Source organism: Bacillus rossius, chromosome 18 (genome assembly GCF_032445375.1).
Source record: "Bacillus rossius redtenbacheri isolate Brsri chromosome 18, Brsri_v3, whole genome shotgun sequence".
Lineage (NCBI taxonomy): Eukaryota > Metazoa > Arthropoda > Insecta > Phasmatodea > Bacillidae > Bacillus > Bacillus rossius.
The window spans coordinates 28,422,481-28,444,686 of record NC_086345.1 but is presented as its reverse complement, the minus strand read 5'-3'; positions in this window follow the sequence as shown (position 1 = coordinate 28,444,686).

The window sequence follows — 22,206 nt, the reverse complement described above, 5'->3', positions numbered from 1 at the left end:
GTAGACTCTTTTCTACTCTGTCCAACTCTTCTTCCGGAACCATCCTTCTGTCTCCTGTAATCAACCTGCTTTTTATTAATGCATTAACCTTTTGCATCCCGCATGTAAGTGCCCAGGGTTTTGCCCTGTGTCTATGCAGGGTTTTACCTGGGGCCCAACTTATCTAGTTATAGTCTAGGATAGTCAGTGAGGCGACAATCACTGCCATGGCTGGCCAATCCCCCTCCTAGCACATGATGCATGCTACCCCTCCTGCATGGTTCACAATTTGCATGATTAGAGCGTATAGGCTTCGGTCTGAGACGCACTTAGAGTCTCTCCCTAACCCAGACCCCTCCCGAACACTCTTAGCTAGGGGCAGGCATATTTCGCGAATTCATTTCGCGATAGGCTAAAATTAAAATAGTTATTCCTCACTGCTGCCTCTGCTGTTGGCTCACGACTCATCTGGACGACTCTAGAACAATGTGAAACACTCGGCCAGAGCTGTATCGAATCACGGGCCACTACGTTAGGGACGTCTCACGAGACAGCAGCCAATGAGAGGGTGACATCTGCCCGAGTGTACGTAGAACTGCGGAGTTGTACGTGAATACGTGTACGTAACAGGTAATCTTTTCTGTACAAAATATAAAATATAACTATTTTTTTTTATTTTAACACCATATTCATTCACTGTAACTATTTTATCACTAATGTTTTATGTATGCAATCGATGGATTTTTGACGAGAGCTGACGATTGAAACCCAAACGAACGTCGTAGCTTCTCCGAGTCAAAAGTTATACTACATGGAAATCTCGAAACGCAGCAAAATGACCTCAAAATGGCGGCGCTTCCCCCTCCACCGCGCGCGATGCGTCACAGTCCTCACTTAGCGTAACGAATTGTTTGATCCTTTAGCTATCCAGCGGTGTAATTAAATTTTTGGATGGAGATGATAGAAACGTAGCTGCAACACCAAACTGTATGCCCCGATTTTGTTATCATTCTTGTTTTTTTTTTAATTGCCTCCCACTATGGAAGCTATTTTGAAGACGTGTTCATGTCAAAACAGGCGAGAAAGCAGCCATGTTGTTCAAGTTGAACTTTTTTTTTATTCGTAGATATCGTCTGCATTTTGAAATGGATTTCCGTTTAGAATCGTTCTTGATTATCTTGTTTAGCGTAACGGTTTTATTCACGGTGAAATCGGATATGCCACGTTTTACTCGAAAAACCAGACACCCAGAAATTTGCAACATTTCAGCTCGTAACCTAGAATCCATACACACGTCAGAATCGAGGATAATTTGAATTTAATATATAAACACACTAGGTCTTGTAATGGTAATATCCATTCCAAGCCACCATAAAACGGCTTTTGAGTGATAAAATATATTCATGAATTGTAAAAACGTATTGATATACTCGTATAATAGCAAAAAAAAAAAAACACGAAAATTGATTCACTTGCCAAAATCATAAAATAAATATTTAAATCAGAGCCTTTTTTTTCATGCAATTTTCTTCTTGGTATTTTATAATTTCTAAACATTATGTTAGTAATGCGAAACATCCACTAGAATGCGTAGAAAACAGTTTCTAGCCTCGTGCAAGGCACTGTTCATTAAAATGGTTGCTTTTTTTGTTACATAACACGACAAGGCAGTGCTTATTCGCTACTTGGAATACCGCCCATTAAATCCTTATATTTGTGTCTTGTAATACAGGCCATAGTTATTGCGAAACAGCTCAGAGCATTTATTCATTGATGGAGGTACAATGACAGCAATTAATCGTGGCCTTCTAAGAATTGTTTTTTTACGTAACGCGAACAGTGAAGATAATGCAATCAGCACCTGGTGACGAGATAAGACACACGGCTCCAAACTAAGATTGCGTAAACCTTCTATCGTGGGCTCATAGTTCAGGACTTCCAAATTACTTCTGCGTGCATAACAGTGCCGCTATAAATTCCGCCACAGGAATTGTAAATGCGGCAAATTCGCGAATTCATTCAGTCGCAAGCTAGAATGCAAACCTTCATACTCTCGCATCGTGTTCATGATTGGACCACAGTTGTTGGGACACGCCCCTCTGCGACCGTGAGCCAATGAGGACCAGCCAGGAGAGAAGCAAGCGAATCAGGTAGTGCCAATTAACAAGGACAAAAAAAATGTTCTCGCTAAGAAGTCAACAATCGGTAGGGCCATGCAATTTTCGCGAAAAGATTTTCCAGACCAGCTGTGTGTTAAAACACTGTAGCATTGTCTGAGCCTCATGGTTGGCTGGGTTTGATTTCAGGTGCATGTCTACTGTCGGCGCACCAATCACAGCCATCCAGTGCGGAAGACAAACTCGTCCTGAATGGCCCGGCCAGACGGGGCGATGTTACTCTCGCAGACGCCAGCCAATCGCAAAGATACAATCGCTGGCGCAGGCATACCTTGTTGCAGTCTAATGGGCGAGCAGATTATTTCGCGAAAAATGCATGCCCCTATCATTGGGATAACCACGGGCGTAGACCCCTGGGGAAAAGAGCTCTATTGCGCTTACAGAATAGAGACTAAAACGTAAACGACAAAATGGAAAACTCTCGGTATGTTTTCTACTCATTGCATGCGTATGGGCTATACATAAGAGACCGGAAAATTCCGCACAGATTCATTTCGCGATAGTCTGAAATACACACACGCACACACATACACCTTTAAGCGGCTCTCACTGTTCGTCTGGGCGACTCTGGGCCAATGAGAAAACCCTCAAACCAAAGAAGTAACAAATCACGGACAAACACCAGTTGAGACGACTCCTCACAAGTCAGCAGCCAATGAACTGGCGTTATTTGCCCGAGTAGGCAGAGAGGACTGTGTAGACTAGCCTGAAGGTCATCGAAACCCGAGAATTTTTCAGGTCCCTGGCTATACACGACATGCATTAACACCATCCAGAGACGTCCCTAGTGCTAGAATAACTACTAGAGACCGGAAAAACTCGCGGGTTCAATGACCTTTTAGGATAGACTCCAATATCCTCTACACACACTTGGGCAAATGCCAACTGTTCATTGGCTGTTGACTTGTGAGTCGTCTCGGCTGGGTGGCCCTGTGATTCGACACTTCTACGAGTGAGGGTCCTCTAATTGGCCCTCAGTCCTCCAGATTAACAGTGGACCAATGGCAGAAGCAGCACTAAGGTATAACTATTTGAAGTTTCAGCATGGCACGTGACGAACCCGCGAATGTTTCAGGTGTCTACCGACTGCTACCCCGCGGGGGGCAACAGGGAAGAGCCGTGGTTCTCGGAAGGTTCTCTGCACCCGGACAGCCGCCGGGGTCGACGAACAGGAAGTCGGGCCGCGGAAGAGACCGGCTGGCTTTCACTGGATCCGCACCAGCGACTCCGGCTATGCCATTATCAGCCTTATAGCTGCGGCCGGGGCGTCATTGTGCGCACCGACACACTTCTCGCTTGTACCCAGGTTTCACACAAAGCTGAGAGAGAAACAGGAAACACAAGACAACCACCGCCCCGACGGAGGAGAATGCAGCGCAAGTGTCGTACAAAAAAATTGGTCGTCTGTAAAGTCGGTTTACGGACGATAGTTTAACGTGACAACGTCACAACAAAACATTGATGAAATGATTGCATACTTTTATGAATAAAATTGAATCATTTTTTTTTAATTATCACTATTTTGCATGGATACAAAGAAGTAGTGAAATGAAATCTACGATTTAATTGATAAATTTATTTTTATTTGCACTCATTAATTCAAATCTGTTTATTACTTTAACGAACAGATTATTTTAACTATAACTTTTATACATGTTTGCTGTTTTAACTTCTTCCAGTCGGTGTTATTCTGTTAAGGATAGGACGATGATAAGAAAAGTAGGAAACGAATGGGAGTGTTTCAAGTTTAATGTGCCTCGAAAAAGTCAAATCGATGGTTGTTCCAATCGAGTGGAAGAGAGATAGATGCGGCGAAAGCGTACAATGAACGTAACGGGACACAACGTAATGGTACAATGTGCGTAACGGGACACTTTTTCGTATGTGCAGCCGGCGTTCATCGATTTATTAGACGTTCTCACGCCAAAAACTGACCCGTCAGCTTCAAGTTCTTCAAACGATCCTCACAATGGGGGAATTTACAATTAATACTTAAAAAAACAAAACATTTCCTGACTACCTGATCAGATTCCAAGACTTTTCCCATGGCCAACTTAAACTTCCTTGAAATTTCCCTGATAAAAATGTACACTTTCCTGTATTTTTCCTGACCAATTTAAACTTCCCTGACTTTTTCCTGACCAATTTCATCTTCCCTAATTTTTCTCACGACCAACTGAAAACTTCCTTGAATTTTCCCTAACAAATTTACACTTTCCTGAATTTTTTCCTGGCCAATTTAAACTTCCTTGACTTTTTCCTGACCAATTTCATCTTCCCTAATTTTTATCACGGCGAACTCAAAACTTTATTGAATTTTCCCCGACAAATTTGCACTTTCCTGAATTTTTCGTGACAGATTTAAATTTCCCTGACTCCTTCATGACCAAATTGATCTCCCCTAATTTTTCTCAAAGCCAACTTAAACTTCCTTGAATTTTCCCTGACAAATGTACACTTTCCTGAATTTTTCCCGACCAATTCAAACTTCATTAACTTTTTCCTGGCCAATTTAGTCTTCCATAATTTTTCTAATGACCAATATAAACTTCCCTGAAATTCCCTGAAAAAAAAAATACATTTCCCTGAATTTTCCCTGGCAAATTAACAATTTCCCTGAATTATTTCCTTAACGATTTATAGTTCCCTAATTTTTTTTTTCCACTGCCAACATTAAAACTTGCCTGACTCTTCACTGCTGAATTTAGAGTCGCCTGACCTCTCCCTGACTTCCCGAGGGAAGACTTTCTCCGCGGCTCCGCTCGACCGGGGAAAGCGAGCGGCCAGCAGGATTTCCTAGCGGGCGTTGCGTCACGCGTCGCCCCCGACCATCTGCAGGCCGGCGTCATCCGGGCCGTGTCCGAGCTCCATCGGGGACGCACCACAACGCCGAAATACCACAACGCCGAAGACCATAACGCCGAAATGCCAAATTGACTACAACGCCGACAGCTATAAAACTGCTGTGTATACCACAACGCCGAAATACATTAACGCCAAAAAAATGTCATTGCAGGACTGCCACAAAGGTTAGGTTATGTGAGGTTAGGTTAGGTTAGGTTAGGCTAGCCTAGAATAGGTTAGGTTGTGATATTTCGGCGTTAAGATACATTTAAGAAACACACACAAATTCATTCAGTTGTTTTTCATTTTGCTCCTGTGGCCTGTCGCGAATATTTCCGGTCTCTACCGATCAATACAGACTGGTCAATACAGACTGGTCAATACAGACTGATCAATATAGACTGATCAATATAGACTGATCAATGCAGTCTGAACATTGAGGGCTGAACATTGCAGACATGAACACTGCTGGCTGAACACTGCTGGCACGAGGCTGCAGTGTCCTGCAGCTATCACACAACCCGATCTCCGCAGACCGCAGACCGCAGACCGCAGTTATCAGGAAGAGCAGAGATAACCCGAGAGAGATAGACAACTGGGTGCGTGATGCAGCTCCACGGGCAAGGCGTGTCTGGTCAGCTCAGTGACGTCATGTGCCCGGAGCACGTATGCCAGCCGAGCGGACTGTGTGGACTCCACGGCGCTCCTCACACTGGAGACTCTGGACACTCTGGCCGCCGCTTGTGTTGGCTCAGGGACAGGGGGGGGGGGGGGGGCGCGCTCAACTGTGCAGGCGGACTTGATGTAAGCTTTTGGACATACGCCATTGCTAAGCACATGTATGTCTGTACAAGAAAACTACAGAAACCAAAAGACAAAAAACCAAAAGACAAAAAAACACAAATTAAGCAATTAATTGCTTAATTTGTGTTTTTCGTCTTTCGGTTTTTTTTTTTGTAGTTTTCTTCTACAGACATACACGTGCTTAGCAAAGGCGTACGTCCAAAAGCTTACATCAAGTCATGCACTCCCATTGCACAAATTTTTCAAAGATAATGTACAGGCGGAATATCGTCACTAAAAACACTGTGCGGTTGAGAAACGCCAGCATCAAAAAAAAAAAAAATTTAAATGTAAACAAAACCATAGATATTTATTCAGCATGATAACATAAATAAATAAGTAATCGTACAAACATTCTGAGTTCAGAATTCATGAAATGCTGTATTAACGGAATAATATTGTTGTCAATTTTGAATTATCTTGGTAGCAACGAAATAAGCATGGATGCCATTTGAAAATGTGGAGACGTGTGCGCGTATTTTTCTTCTTTCAATTGAAACCGAAGTTATAGTTATCAACTCTCATACTCTGCGGCTATGATTTTTTTTAAACTATAAAAAAAAGATAAAGCATTTGAGCATAGTGTTTTGTTGTTCCGTATTGCAAAATAGATAATGCTTAACATTACATGGAGAATATTCCCAGCAACGTACGACCAGAAAAAAAATTAAGGTTGCCAACATGTACTTTAGAAAATGTAATGACTTTTTAGGTTGTTGGGTTGCTTATATAAAAAAAAACAGCACGGTTCGCTGATATCCAAATAAAATATAAGAGCGTTTGTTATAGCATTGAGTTGCGACTCTTATCTTCCTTGCTTTGGTATGGTGGACGCAAAATTCCTTTGACTGGAGCCACACGGATTCAACAGTGGCTGAGCACACGGCAATTTTGCTGATTCTTTTGATCACTAGTTAGACTGCAAACACCTATACCTTGGCAATGCTTTGCTGATTGGACCACAATAGTTCGGACACTCCCCTCTACGACAGTGGGCCAGTCAGCTACCAGCCAGACAGTGGAGTGGCCAATCACATCGACCACACGTTCATTAAATGATTAATGAAAATGGGGAATTTTGATTTAATGCAGTTTTTTTTTTGGACATTCGTTATTGCAGTTTTGCACTATTAGTCATGGAAAAAAATAATTCCGAAAATTAAAAAAAATATATATATTTATTAAAAAAAATGAAATTAAAAAAAAAATTCACAGAAAAACAAGACCGAATCAGATGAGGAGAAGAAAGAACACTCGTGATATTTTCTGCCGTTGCTCCCGTTTCGAAAAGGTAAACAGAAAATATCGGATATTATTTAGTAAATTATCTTTACCTTACACAATAAATAAATAAATAAATAAATATTGTTGAACTACCACACATTTCACAAGTTGGCCAAATATTCAAAACTTAGCTGCCTACACATAGTTACTAAAAAAAAAAAAATCGAGAAAAAAAAACAATTATTTTGTGTGTTCTATATATTTACCGCGTGCGTTCTGGGGAACTTGTTTTACAAATCGGTAAATTCCTGACATCCGGACACGGCTATCTATAGACAGGGCTGTTCTTCAGTGTGGCGATGCGACTTTGTCATTCGCGTTAGGCTGAGGACTGTCGCAGATGGGGCTTAAGGCCCGTCTACAATAGCAATGTCCTAAACTGTGTCCGAAGGACACTCGTCGCTGATTGGTCCACGTGACCCTCTGACGTCACGCGTCAAGTGGGCGAAGGTCCGAACCTACCTGGTCCGAAGACATTCGTCAATTTGAACTTTTTGTCCCAACCTGTGTACTTCGGACACAGAAAAAAAGAGCAGAACACTCACGATATTTGAATTTCCGGTTCCCGTTTGAAAACGTGGTGTTTGTTTTTCTTATTGAAGGAAATGGAAGGTGTTGTAAGTCACTCATAACTTACACAACTTTCAAGTTCAATCTCAAACTACAAAGCATCAAAACAATAAACAAAAAAAACATTTGGTTTGGCACATTTACTGCGCTCCTGGTGACAACTTTATAAATCAATACATTCGGACATCGGACATCGCAATTGTGGACAGGGCAGTTTCCGGTGAGACAATGTGACGTCACTCACATTCGGATAAGGACACGGACCACGCACAGGTTCCGGACTATTGTAGACGGGCTCTATTAGAGGGACGCAAGGATGCAGACGTGTATCTGTTGTGTTGGGATACAGCCCAAGTCTGGACAAGTCACGGAGATCCAACACCGCGGCAAAGGGGGGAGGGGGATGAATAAAGGGCAAGGGGTCGCTTCAAGGTCAACCTGTAACCTGTCCCAGGCAGCGTAAAAAAAAAAACCAAGCATTCGGGCCAGGGCAGCCACCACACTACAAGGCTGCCGCCGACACAGTCCCCCCTCCGCTACCAAACTTCCTTTTGTGTTGCTCGTTCCACGGCGGGACACCCATTCACGACCTCTTCCACTCCCTCTAGACACCCGCCACACCGGCGAGTATCCTCCTCCGACTACACACTAGACTACAGAGCTGGAGGGGTAGTAAATGTCCAAGTGCCCGCCCTTGCTTAGTAGATATTTTCTACTCTTCCAACTCTTCTTCCTGAGCCATCCTTCTACTCCCGTAGCCAACCCGCATGTAATCAATGCATGAAATTTTTCATCCCGCGTGTCAGTGCCCAAGGTTTTCCCTGTGTGCTGTGTCTATGCAGATTTTTTACCTGGGCCCCAACTTATCTAGTTTATAGTCTAGAATAGTCAGTGAGGGGAGTCAGTCATGGCTAAAACGTTGCCATGGCTGGCCAATCCCCCTCCTAGCACATGATGCATGCTACCTCTCCTGCATGGTTCACAATCTGCATGATTAGAGCGTATAGGCTTCGGCCTGAGATGCACTTAGAGTCTTCCCTACCAGACCCTTTCCAAATACACTTAGTTATTAGTTAGGTTAGGAAGAAAAAACGAGGGGTAGTACTACTGTAGTCGCCAGAACTCGTGAGGGCTACCAGCGCGGGCTGAGGAAACCCTTTTGCGAAGGGAGGTCGGGGTAGAAGAGAAAGTTGGCCACGCCTATAAGCTGTGCTAGAAGCCATTTAAAACACATTGACCTTCGTCTGCGCTGCAGTAGCGACGGGACTGTGAACAATGGCAAGGAACGCGCGGCCGAAGAGATTTAAGAAAGTTATTCATATAGCAAGGAAAGAGAAATAATGAGGAGTGTTGTTGAAGCTTGTGATGAAGGATCACGAAATAAATGTTTGCGTGTTCCTTTTAACAAAGCTACTGGCTTCCGCTTTTCTCCATCAACTCAACTTGTCAAATGTGTCATGAATTACGTCACGCTATGAAAGATTACTTTAGGCCTGAGCTATCTCAAAACTTTTCCACTTCAATGTAATCTGGGTGGATTTTTTTTGAACTTGTGATGGCTATTTGCGCATTCCTAAATTTCTTAAACGTGCATATATTTAAGTCACAATAATATTCGTTACTTTCTTTTAATTTTTAATGTTGTTAATGTTCTTTAGCAGTGCAAATGTCTGGATTTTAGTTATTAAGCTATTAGTTTAGTTTAGTTTAGTATTATAAGTTAAAAAGTCACTTTTAATTGTGAATGTTCAAAAATATAAAAGAAATAAATAAATAGAAAAAAAAATAATTTATATTAATTCGTATTGAAAATGACACAATCGCTACCAAACTTCACAGGATCCCCCGCTGGGCTAATCTGAAGATTGCCTGAACGTTTCATCAAAATCGATCCAGCCGATTTTTTGAAGTACATAGGGAACATACATACACACATCGATTTTTATATACATATAGATGAATTTTTGCGTAGTTGTGTAGTACTATGGTTGAAGCTAACAGCCTTAACATCGCCAATGAGTAGAGCCATGTAATTTTCGCGAAAATATTTTCCGACCAGCTGTGTGTTAAAACTCTGTAGCATTGCCTGTGTCTCGTGGTTGGCAGGGTTTATTCCAGGTGCATGTCTACTGTCGGCGCACCAATCACAGCCATCCAAGTGCGGTAGCAAACTCGTCCTGAATGGCCAATCACAAAGGAGCAATCGCTAGGCCGGGCATACCTTGTTGCTGTCTAACGAACGACCACATTATTTCGCGAAAAATTCATGCCCCCCTAGCAATGAGTCAAACAATAAATGAATCAATCAATGAGCAAGTCCGCTTGGGAGTCCCGAACCTTGTGGCAATCCGTGCGTGGACCCTGTCCATGCGTGTGTCGTCGCTATGTACGCACCGCGCTCTGTGTCTCTGTCTCTCTCCGAATGTCTCTCTCTGTCCCTGGTCCACTGTCTCTCCGTCTCTGTCTGTGCCTGGTCGACCTTGAGGAAACCCCAGCTGCGGGAAACCCGCGCTCCCTCGCGCTGTCCGTCCATTGGTCAGCTGTGAGTCGCTCCAGAGGCTAGGCCGGTGCTTCTGGCGCGGTCTTCCTCCCCGTGTGCGAGACCAGACGTGAGCGGCCACCCTAGCCAGCGCCACGCGGCGGAGCAACAAGGATTAAAGGCCCCCCGCCTGCCCGGGCACACACCGAAATCACCCGTTTCAACCATTTTAACTCCTATAAAAAAAATACAGTATAATAACGAATTACGTAATGACAACGTGGCATTTATATAAATTCATCATGTGAGTTTTCCACATGTCGGTGACAATTTAAAATAGTTTTTTTTTTTATAATCTCTTTTGATAGATACTTGTCAATGAAAACGAGCAAATAGCGAAGAAAACCCCCAACTTCGGCGCGGCTGATGCAGAGACGTGCGGATGCGCCTTGCGGGTAGGCAGCGCGCAGCACGCCGCTGTACTGCGGGCTGCCCTACCGTCACGCGGGCAGGGGAACCCGCCTATAGCGTGTCCCATCATGAGCATTTACTCTCTCTCTCTCTTTCCAGTGCACGACTCCTGCAATTAGCGTTGTGCTTGTGTCGGGGTGCTCTGTTCCCAGATACACACCACAGAGCACAAAATATCTATATACACAACTTTGTAATGAAATGATAAATTTTTTAAAATTAATCTCAAAAATTTGTATTTTGTAAAGTAAAATTAGGAATGAGAATTTTGGAAATAGAATTGCCAAATGTATTTCATAAAGAGCGTCATATAACTCAATTTTTACGTGTAAGGTGTCGTAATTAAAAGACACCACGTTGTTTTTGAGCATAGTTTATAATTTAATGTAAAACCTTGTTATAAATAGCGACGTGGGACTGCTACGAATAGTTTCTCCTAGCATGGAATTGCTTTTTTCTTCATAATGACCACAACTGTAATTATGTCTTGAAAAAATATTAAATATTTATATAACATTTTTTTATGTTTAAATATGGAATAGTGTTTTGTCTTAATATGTTAACAAGCTGATTCGCATGAGTACCCTCACCTACCTGGCCACACACGTTGTGTTCGGAGCTTCAGAATAACCTACTTGAGTTGAAAACCGCTCAAGAAAAACATTCAAGAATACTGTGAAGATTTGTGAGTAGTTCTGTTACCGTGTTTACATAGTTTTCAAACTGTATTTTGAGAATATTGAAAATGGCCGATACGCGTGTTTTCATAATTATGTCTAGAAATGAAACACCGGGTAGAGATTCTTAAATGAACTCGAGGGACATGGCATTTCACCGAAGGGGCCCGTCTATCCAGGGGCGTATCTGTGTCAGGCGAGGCGGGATAAGTGCGACGCTCGCTGGTGCTTCTAGCGCGGCGTAATCTTCTCGTCGTCACAGGAATGTGAATTTTTGAGCGGTGACCGTAACACTATGTGGCGGAGAAATGAAGATGAAGGTGTAATGCCAGTCCCTTAAGTGCTTACCGGTTATTTTAAGCCAAAAAAAGATCTCTTTTTAGCCATTTTAAATGTTCTAAAAACACAGTTTAAAAACTTAATTCGAAATCAAAGGGTTCTTTTCGCCCTTCCGCGGAATTCTTAAATGCTTTTTCGTAAGCAGAACCCCACTCGGGTTATGTTGAGTAGTTTTTGAAATAGCTTTGTTTCTCCTGAAGCTCCGCGCAACAGTGTTGTGTGCCCAGGTGAGCGGGGGCCTTAAACTAGGCAGCGCCTTAAGGGCCCCGCCTCGTCAGGGGTGTATGTGTGTTAGTGAGGCGGGATGATAAGTGCGACGCTCGATGGTATTTATAGCGTGGTATCGCTTCTAAGCGCAAGGCACTGAATTGACGCGTAGTCTTCTCGTCGTCACAGGATAACTGTGAAATTTGAGCGGTGACCGCAACATTATATGGCCGATAATTGAAGATAAAGGTGTAATGCAAGTCCCTTAAGTGCTTTTAATAATCTGTACTGGTTGTTTTACGCCTAAAAATTACTCTCAAAACATGCGTTTTAGCCATTTCAACTCTTCTAGAAATACGGTTTAAAAACATGATCCAAAATTAAAAGTACTTTTCGGGCCTCAGCGAACTCTTAAATGCTTTTCGTAGACATACCCCACTCGGATATCTTGAGTAGTTTTGAAATCACATTGTTTTTCCTGGAGCTCTGCACACCGTGTGTGTGCCCAGGTAGGCGGGCCCCTCAACCGCAATGCCGTCTCGCAGTTTCTGTCGTCCAGTTGCGCAACCCGGCCGCGCGGCGCTACTAGAAGAGCGTGGAGTGACGTCATCGGCGCGCGCTTTCACCGCCGAAACCTCCCACTCAGGAGGCGCGCGCGGAGAACAAACACGGTGACGCACGCTCGTCACACAGAAACAGTTACGGCGTCCGCAGACACCCCGGTGTTTAGCGGAACCATTGCCACACAGACAGGAAATACTCGGCGAATTCATTTCGCGATTGGCTAAAAATTTTCCAAACTGCTATACCTCAGTGCGACCTCTGCTATTGCACCTCCAGGATAGACTCCAATATCCTCTACACACTCGGGCAAATGCCTACTGTTCATTGGCTGCTGATCGTCACGACTGGGTGGCCTGTGATTCGACACTTCTACGAGTGAGGGTCTCTAATTGGCCCTCAGTCCTCCAGACTAACAGTGGACCAATGGCAGAAGCGGCACTAATATAAAATTATTTGAATTTTAGCATAGCACGTAATGAACCCGCGAATTTTTCAGGTCTCTATTCATTATTACTACAAATGTTGAAAGTAACCATGTACAATTTTGTTCGAGGTGCCGAAAACTGCGTTAACATTAACTCGAAAACTAGCTCACCTGAAAAAATTACAATTTCGTGACATAGTGTCACATTCCCATGAAAACAACTGCGCCACAGTAATACTGGGAACGGATTCTTACCCGGTCGTCTATGCTTTTTGTTGTCCCAGTACCTTCAACAGCTGAAGTTATTCGTAAACCGTTCCCTGAATAATTAACTGCGCATATAAGCATAATACATCAAAATAAGATATAATTACAGGATATTCAGAATTATCTTTTACATGGTTTTAAAAAATTAATAATGTATGCGTCAATTTTCGTAAGTATATATCTTGTAGTATTACAAATTATTTCTAGAGACCGTAAAAATTCGCAGATTCATTTCGCGATAGTCAATTCCATACACATATACCTTTAAGCTGCTCTTGCTATTGGCTCACTTTTCGTCTGGGCGACTCTGGGCCAATGAGCAACCCTCAACCAAAGAAATAACAAATCACAGGCAGACCAATTTGAGACGACTCACAAGTCAGCAGCCAACCAACTGGCGTTATTTGCCCCGAGTGTACAAAGGAATGTGTAGACTAGCCTGGAGGTCATCGAAAGCGCGAATTTTTCAGGTCCCTAACTATTTCTTGGCAAGCGTTTCCAAAGGAATCTTCTGTAACGACTCGCTGACATGTTGCCCACACCAGGGGGGGGGGGGGGGGCTCTGTGAAGTAGTAATAGAGGTTGTTACTTCCCTGCGCTACCGACCCGCCGGCTCTCACTTCCTTGCAGGAGCGAAACACAGACCGCGCCCTCTTCCTGGAACACCACTTTCATTACCCCTCTCCCCCCCAACCATACAACATTTCCCAGGCCAGGAGAAAGCTGGCAGTACCACGAGGCACAGAGGCACAAAGAAAGAGGCACAGAGGCAAAGCGACACAGCGAAAGAGGCACAGCGACACAGCCAAAGAGGCACAGTGACACAGCGAAAGAGGCACAGAGACACACTGAGTCACAGAGGCACAGTGACACAGCGAAAGAGGCACAGCGACACAGCCAAAGAGGCACAGTGACCGGCAAAGAGGCACAGAGACACACTGAGTCACAGAGACACAGCGACACAGGGTCACAGGGGCACAGAGACACAGAGGCACAGCGGAACAGAGGCGCTCACCAATAGCATTGCCTCACATCAAACCCGACTCCTGCGGTTTTTTTGCAATAAGGGAGAGCGGTTTTTTTTTAAAGTGAAACTTCTTTGCTGAGGGGGTGGGGGGGGGGGGGGCGCTACCTTTTCCGAGCATTACGAAAATTCTCGATCGAATTTTTCAATGTCGCCAGTGAATCCACAACCACTTCCGATTACCGTGTATTGTTCGCATCACAACGAAGCTCTAAAATGGCGAAGCTCTCAAGGACTTACGGAGCAGATACTTGGACTGCAGATGAGAGAGATGCTGGGGGGATCACAGCTGCAGGAGTGAAGTTGATGAGGAGTGTGCCTGGTGACTTTTGACAAAGAAACAGAAAATAAATTGACAGACTTCAGACAATCTCCCGGATATTTTTCCCTGTCTTTCCTGTCCCAGCATAAATCCCATCCTCCGTTGAGTCATTGGTAGACAGAAAGATTTCGCGGATTCATTTAGCGAAATGCTAAATTTGAATTATTTTTACCTTATTGCGGCCTCTGCTCTACTTTGCCTCCCTGCGAATCCGCGAAAAATCACGGCTCTCCACTCTCTTCCTCGCGAGGCGCAAATTTCGGGCGAGATGTTTTTAATTCATTTGATTCGTTCCCAATCAACCTAGAGATCAAACGTTTCCACAACCCTAACTGCCTTGCACGTACTATAACTACCGTACACGCAATATAACTATAGTACGTACGTTAAAATTATCGTACACGCGCTATAATTACCGTACGCGCGCTATAATTACCGTACGCGCGCTATAATTATCGTACGTACATGATAACTCTAGTACGTTGGGCAACTCACGGCCTGTGGCGGCTACACACACATCAAGACGTGTTTCAGAAGGGGAAAGGAACAGAAAAAGATAAGGGGGGGGGGGTGAGTGATAGTTGCTGGCCTGCAATTACGAGCAACTCTCCGCTCGCACACAAATCTGACTTACAAATTACAGGTCGCCTGCCTGGCTGCCTGCCTGCCTCGTAGAACCTGCTATCTGCCAAGACTTTACCTCCTCCCCCTTCTTTCACAAAACCGAAGGGTCTTAAAACTGAGATCCCTCCCCTCCTCCCCTTCAACAACTCGTAGTTCTTAACCAGACGCAACATGGCGCTGCCTGGCGCGCGACGGGGAAACTTGCCTTGCCCAGTCATCGCGTGGCTTCGGCCGCCATCTTGTTACCGCGAGTAGGTATCCCCCATCGTCCTTCAAGCCGTGTCTATAGTCCGTCCCACGTTCAGCCTGCAGTGCGCTGTTCTCGCAGTCGTACGTACTTCCCGACTCGCTAGCGTTTAAAGTCTTACTTCGCGCACCATCGTTAATAATAATTAGTTTTTTAATTTTTTTTAAATTATACCGTTCTCTTTTTATTTTTCAAAGACCATAATATAGCGTCTACTGATAGTATTATTACACTTGAAGTCATTCTGACAAAATAAAAAAAATTGGTTGTCTGTAAAGTCAGTTTACGGACTATAGTTTAAAGTGACGTCATAACAAAACATTGATGAAATGATTGCATACTTTTATGAATAAAATTTAATCATTTTTATTGAATTATCACTATTTTGTATGGATACAAAGGAGGAGTGAAATGAAATCTACAATTTCATTGATAAATTTACTTTTAGTTGCAAGTTTATTACTTTAACGAAGAGATTATTTTAACTATAACTTTAATACATGTTTGCTATTTAAATTCTTCCAATCTGTGTTATTCTGTTAAGGATAGGACGATGATAGGAAAAGTAGGAAACGAATGGGAGTGTTTCAAGTTTAATGTGCCTCGAAAATGTAAAATCGATGGTTGTTCCAATCGAGTGGAAGAGAGATAGATGCGGCGCAAGCGTACAATGAGCGTAACGGGACACAGCGAAACGGAACAATGTGCGTAACAGGACACTTTTTCATGCGTGCAGCCGGCGTTCATCGATTTATTAGACGTTGTCACGTCAAAAATAAACGATAAACACAAATTATTATTTCACAGGAGAAACTTTTTGTAGCAGTCGGGCACTGTAAATAATAAGGCACGCCATGGAAGTATGTGCTAGATGTAAACAAAATTGTACCGTTGAAACCAAGAGGGCGTCTTTCAATTACGTCTCCAAATTACTTTCAGATACGTTTGAAAGAATTCTCACAAAACATTACGAAGTTGTGTCTAAAACATGCGCTCCATAGAGTACAGCTGGCAACGAAGCACAGCGAAACAAGGACAGAGCTAATGGCATATATCGTGCATCGGAAAGAAAGAGGAGGGAGAGAGAGAGAGAGAGAGAGAGAGAGAGAGAGAGAGAGTGGATGCCAGTTTAAATGCACACTGCAAACTGAGGAAGAGACTGCAGATAAAAACAAAACGACGATGACGGTGAGATATTAGGGGATATTCAGGGTGTTCACACAAATATGTAATAAATTTTTCCTGACTATCCCTAACTTTCCCTACAACATTTCGAATTTTCCTTTTTTTTTTTTTGTAATTTATCTATGTTGCAACTTTCTGAAGAAAAAAATCTTAAAATAAAAAAAAACAGCCTCCACCATACACATAGTGTAGTTTCTCTCCACTTTCTTCATTTCAAACACAACCTAGCATAGGTACGCCATTTTAAAAGTGTGTTTGAGTATGCACTAAAACACCCTCCGAAAAAAAAAAATACATACTGATTTATGTCTGGGTAGTGAAAGACTGGAGCATGGCATAAAGCCCCCCCCCCCCCCCCCCCCTCAAATTACTATCATTGGAGAATTTCCATGACTTTTCCAGGAATTAAAGTAAAAATCAATTTTTTTTTTCGGAATGTGGACACCCTGAGTATTACTGACGAGAGGATTGAAGGCACCATCAAAAAAATTTAACTGAGTGGATCAAATCACCGCCATATTGAAAAATACAAATTATCCTGTGGTTGCCTATTAACGATGCTGCTTTCTTGGTTCCACACTTCATTGCTAAACCAAAGCTTAGGGGCGGGTATATTTTTGGCGAGAACTTCTGAACTTTCGTTGCACTGCAAAACAGAAAGCCCACCCCAGAGGTTTCTTCGTTGCAACTGGCGGCCGTCTGAGAGAGAAGCCCATTGCCTTGTTTGGCCGGGCCGTTCAGGCTGTGATGGGCCGACAGTAGGCATGTGTCTGAGAGAAATAAAAACTGTGTTTTTGGCACGGAATCTTTTCACATCTCTGAGTAAAGGTATCGATTTATTTCAAAAAAGAATTTTGGCTATATAGCTTGCAACACTTCATTAACCTGTTCTTAATTATTTTTTAACATAAATCAGATGGGAGATTGGAGTGAGGAAAACATGGATTATATAAAGGCAAGAATTTTGAAACAACTTATTATATGTACATAGTAAGAAATGATACCCTCAAATTATGAAAATTTACGTTCCAATGCCTAGAAGTGCGGCAGAGATGATTACTTTTTTTTTTGACGTGACGTCTAATAAATCGACGAACGGCGGCTTCACGCACGAAAAAGTGTCCCGTACGCACATTGTTCCGTTACGCTGTGTCCCGTTACGAACATTGTACGCTTGCGCTGCATCTATCTCTCTTCCACTCGACTGTTTATAAAGTGGAAGTGAATGGTTAATGTGGTTTTCATTGCTTATCACAACAACATTTTCGGCAATAAAGGTTAATTATTCTTGCATTTTAAAATCTGTTTACTAGTACAATTTCAAGTATTTATTATTTTATTATTAAAATAAAAAATGATTCAGTTTTATTCATAAAGAATGCAATCATGTCATCAATGTTTTGTTGTGACGTTGTCACGTTAAACTATCGTCCGTAAACCGACTTTACAGACAACCTATTTTTTTTTTTTACGGAATTTACTTAATTATGACTATGAAGATATTTCTAATGTCCGTTTTCACGGCGTAATTTTATTTAAGAAAGGCTGGTATCTCGAGATCGCGCTACTTGGGGGGGGGGGGGGGGGGGGAAGTCGAATGCCGAATGCGATTGGCTAGCGCACGCACACGCGATAACAGTATCAACGGTACTGCGATTAAGTTGATAGCGGGGCCAATGTACGCCACTACAGAAAAAAAAATATTGAGTAACAAGAAACGTTCTTGTGATTTCTGATTATTTAACAATAGCACTTATAAGATTATTGACTGGTTAGATATACATATACATACAACCAGTAAACGCACACATTCAAACTGTAAACGCTGGATAATATAATAGGTACGTGTCTAGTCAATTAATAAATTAATCAAGTCAGCATAAAATCACAGGAAATAGATCCACGTATTTGTTATTTTATTCAAATCTACCTTAATCTGAGCGCAGTGAACTCAGATTATCTTCGAAAATATTATATTAAAATTGGGTTGACAGTTGCAATGTGGATATTTATATTTTTTTTAAAAATTTAAAAAAAACTCTATCAGAGACGTGGTTGCAACAAGGTACATAAGGTCTGGGAGATATGATTTACGCCTTGACTTGCCAAAAAAATTGGGATAAATAGTTCAAAATTAGAATTACAGCAAAAATATGTTAAAAGAGTTCAAGATAACGAGACCTAATCGAGCAAGAAGGAGAAGGGGCTAAAAGCAGCATCTAAAATGGCTCACTCTCGCACAAAGACGCAAAATGCACATACTTATCCTTGCTTATAAGGTGCTGCAGCAGGTATCACCTCATTATATGTCAGCCAGTATTAATTACCTACATAGCTACCATAGCCATGGCACGCGATCCACACGCAACCCAATGCTATCTATCCCAGTGCACTCATCCAAATGTCTGTCGGGATCTTTTGCAACCGTGAGTAACAGGCTCTGGAATAAATTAGACCAAGCGACAAGGCAAACGAAAAATCTAGCTTCCTTTAAGTACAGGCTGAAAAAAACATCTTTGTAACAACTGCTTACCATGACCACTTCGCTGCTACCCTACTGCTTGATTCTGTGTGTGAATGTGCGAGTGACTGGTTTTAATGTAGTAGCACCTAATTTTTTTTCATACTATTTGCTGTATGTTTAATCACTTTCCTTTTTATGAATGTCTATGCTTAATTTTTAATTACTTTAAATTAGTTATGGTTGAATCTATTGTCATAGCTAATATTTGAACATTAAGTTAAAATTTTAATTTGTTCTCTAAATATTTAGTCAACATCTGCTTATATAATGTTTAATTTTTAATATTCCACTAATTGATGTAATTGCAGAAAAGTGGTTAAGTGTAAGAAAAGGCGTACCGCCTTAACTTCTTCACCAATAAAGACGATAAATAAATAAATAAATAAATGAAAAGGGGGGAAGAGAACTAACTGAATATTCTGACAAGAGTCGATATTTTTATTATTTTCTTGTCTCGTAATAAGGTGATTAAAAAAAAACGAGTAGTTTTGAAGTGTAAACTATTCGCCCTCTTGCCCAGGTAAAAATTCTCGGTATTAAAAATGGCCGCCAATCGCGACCAGTTTCCGTCCCGACACACGGTACATACTCGAGACCTCGCAACTTGTTTTATCGTTCCAATTATCACTTACGTCTTTTTTTTTTTCCGTCATCGCCAGGGCCGCAGAGTGGAACATGATTACAGAGGTTCGCCTTATGGGGGTGTCTTTCCCGCGCAGTTGTAAATTAACCCGGGCAGTCTGAAACGAGTTCGCTGACTAAAAACCACACACATGCGCGAAATCGTGAAAGAGGCATTAAAAACCCGAACGAACACGGAATAAAAAAATTTTGACCACGACCGTGGGACACTTGGCCAGTTCCTTCATGTCGGATTACAGGTTATCTCTCTTTGGCAAATACGAATTTTTGACGTGACAACGTCTAATGAATCGATGAACGCCGGCTGCACCCACGAAAAAGTATCCCGTTACGCACATTGTCCCGTTGCGCTCATTGTAAGCTTGCGCCGCATCTATCTCTCTTCCACTCGATTGGAACAACCATCGATTTGACTTTTTCGAGGCACATTAAACTTGAAACACTCCCATTCGTTTCCTACTTTTCCTATCATCATCCTATCCTTAACAGAATAACACAGATTGGAAGAAGTTAAATAGCAAATACGTATAAAAGTATACAGTTAAAATAATCTCTTCGTTAAAGTAATAAACATATTTGAATTAATGAGTGCAAATAAAAGTAAATTTATCAATTAAATTGTAGATTTCATTTCACTCTTTCTTTGTATCCATACAAAATAGTGATAATTCCATAAAAATTATTCAATTTTATTAATAAAACAATGCAATCATTTCATCAATGTTTTGTTATGACGTTGTCACGTTAAACTATCGTCCGTAAACCGACTTTACAGACAACCAATTTTTTTTTTTTTTTTTTTTTACTTCACCTGCGCGGACTCCGTTTATTACCCAAGTGAAACTTGTTCACACCCGGCAGGGTGAGACGACGGCGTGGACTCATCAGATCGTTAACGAAAAGTGCAACTCTGAGGAGTGGGGCTCTCGATGGCGGAGTTGAAAAGGGGAATACATTGAGCGCCCCACTCACAGGGACGGCTCCAGGACTGTACCGCAGGGGCGTATGCGCGGTTTTGAGACCGCGGGCTCTACAAGAGGGGTAGGGGGAGTCCGGAAAGGTTTGAATTTCCGATTAAAAATTGAAAGTTTTGTGGCGAATTTCTCCCTACTGATGACGTAGACCTAGCTCATGGTCCCCACAAGGGTGGGGCTGGGTGGACCCCTGGGTCCAGGGCCCCAGCACTGTTCATTTTCATCTCAGTGTGTATGGAATAAACATACATACTCGCTGTTGGTTATTTTAAAGTAAAATAATTTCAGAAATAAAGCTTAGTTTTGGACTTATAAAATAGTAACCATAATTATACCCTGTATTTTTACATGCTTTATATTAGCTTCACCTGTATATTTGTTTGTCTGTCCGTCTGTAACTCTTTCGACTAAGAGTGAGTGACTCATCACTGTAAAATGTCCCATCAATTTCATTACGTTCGTTAGCCGAGCGGTCTAAGGCGCGCGACTTCTGTGACGTCAGCTTACGGATTCAGCGATCGTGGGTTCTACTCCCGGCCACGCCGAAAATTTTTTTTTTTCCGGTAAATTCTAAGATTATATCCATACATCTAACTGTAAATGATTCGGAGAGACTTTACCATTTCTTTGTGACGTTGCATCTCCAAATAGTTATCTCAGATGGTAATAGGTAGTGTCGGTAACTCATTTCCCTATGATGATAATTATACATAAATATAGTTTAAAAAACATGCTTTTAAAGAATATCAAACTAAAAAGTTAAAAATAAATATAGTTTAAAAAACTAAAGAAACATGCTTTTAAAGATTATCAAACTAAAAAGTTACAAATAATTTTAAAATTTAATTTATGACAATAGTATATAAGCAATACTAGTATAAATGAGAAAAAAGCATGGGGCGCTTAATATACAAAAAATATGGCACAAAGCGCCTCAAGCTTATGCTAGTATTGCTTATATACTATTGTCATAAATTAAATTTTAAAATTATTTTTTACTCTTTAGTTTGATAATCTTTAAAAGCATGTTTCTTTAGTTTTTTAAACTATATTTATTTTCAGGTTGAGTGACATTCTAAAAAACAGAGTGTAGTTAAGAAATAACCATGCAATTGTGATGAGGCACGTGACTGTAAATTTGTTGTGGGTGGGGGGGAGAAGGGGGAGAGGGGCCCGTAATGGAACGCGGGGGCCACGGGCAGAACGCCCCAGAGACGACGGCACCGCGGCGTCTCATTCCTGAGGAATGCGCCGCTCCCAAATGGCAAGGACGAGTGATGCACGGCGGCGAACCGACAAAGGTCGAGCAGAGCCGAACACGGCCGAAGCGAGTGACTGTGTCCACCAGAGCGAGGAACCCGCACTTCCCGGTCTCGTGCAAGGAGGTTGGAAACAGTGGATTACCATGGAGGTGCAAGTTGGACGGAAGAGAGTGTGTGATCTTAGCCACATGAAAAAACGGGCAGTCTTCTTTTCACAGACGAGAGAGCCAAACCACCGATCGTGCATCTTAGGTTTTTTTTTTTGTTCATTGTAAAT